Here is a 1498-nt window from a genome sequence, read left to right as displayed (position 1 = left end):
GCGCTCATAGGCATCGCTTTCATGATCTTCTTTTTGCCCACACAGGTATTCTTTCATCTTCAAGATTTGCAAACAGTAGCACGTTAATCTTCACAACGTCCTTGTGAGCTCAGCAGCTGGTACATGTTATATCCTCTGTATTAACGCTGGAAAGATGATAATGATGGTGATAAAAATTGAGATACATCAAACAGCGTCAGCACTATCACATCAAAACACCCATGGATTTCTCGGGTTTAAAAAAAGTGGAAACTGTCAAATGTATTCTCATCTATTTTACTATTATACTGTTGCTAAGATCCAACCAGTTTTGAAAGTCTAACACATAAGGAGTTGAATTATTGCATTGTTCAAAGGGGCAGAGAATTCTCTTGGGAAATCAGGCATTTATTTTAATTTTTTTTTTTTTAATGAAAAACACTAGCAGAGTTGAGTCCAGAAATGTTCTCTAGACTCCACTGGGTCTCCTGTCTGCTCTCCATCCTAGTGTGGAGAAGAGGTGACATTTGCCTTAGGAGAGGCAAAACTCCTGGGAGAGGGGAAGGGCTCAAGCCGGCCCTTGGCAGGGGAGGGACCTTCCAGGTAAATCAGACGGCTACTGCCTTGTACCCGGCCCGGAGAACGAAGGACCCCAGGGGAAACTCTTCCGGCCTTTGGGTCTTAAACGCCCATGTAGTCCCCCCTCCCCTACAAGACCGCGGCACACAAATAAAATCAGCGTGATTGTGGTGATTAAATCTGCCCTGGGAGAGAAGAGGACTCGGCGAAGGGGCCTAAGTGCACGTTCTTAGACTGACAGGGAGCGTTTCTCGGAGATTTCTCCCGTGTTTCAACAAGTCATTTGCCTCGTGAAAGGGGGAGGAAAAAGTGAACGGGCTCCGGCCGCCTATACCGTGCCCTTCGCAGGTCGGGGCCTGTGACAAGGCTCCCTGTGCTCCCCCGAGGAGCCAGGCACTGGGCCGGGGTAGGCGATTTGTAGTGAAGACCTGCCCTGCACCCACGAGGGGGCCCAGCGCTGAGGCATCCTCACCCCCAGCAGCCCCCAGGACTCTCTCTCCGGTCTCCCCTCTCTCCCATGCCTGCGCGCTGGCACACACCCCGGCTCAGCAGGCCGCTTTGCTGGGATCCCACGCGAGGCCTCCAGCCTCGCCGCCCGCACCCGCTTTGAACACCTTTCCCCAGTGGCGTCGGCGGAGGCGGGAGGGTGACCCCGCATTCTCTTTCCTTGCGGGCGGGGTGCGGGGCCGAAGGCTCCCAGCCCCTCCGAGGAGGAAGCGCGCCCGGAATGGGGGGCGGGGAGGAGAGAAAGGGGTGCGCAGAGCCAGAGGGAGGCAGAGGGCCCTGGAGGGAGGAGAGGAGGCGGGGAGGATGGAAGGGGTAGGAAGTTGGGAGAGGAGGGGTAGGCGAGAGAGGGGAAGGAGGGAAGCGGGAGGGGGGCGGGGGAAGGAGGCGCGGCCGGAGTGGGAGGCGGGGAGGCGTTGCCCGACGCGCCCTTTCA

The sequence above is a fragment of the Rhinopithecus bieti genome, unplaced genomic scaffold (genome assembly GCF_001698545.2).
Source record: "Rhinopithecus bieti isolate Rb0 unplaced genomic scaffold, ASM169854v2 scaffold_4654, whole genome shotgun sequence".
NCBI classification, from domain to species: domain Eukaryota; kingdom Metazoa; phylum Chordata; class Mammalia; order Primates; family Cercopithecidae; genus Rhinopithecus; species Rhinopithecus bieti.
The sequence above is the reverse complement of the archived record's forward strand: the minus strand, read 5'-3'. Positions refer to the sequence as shown.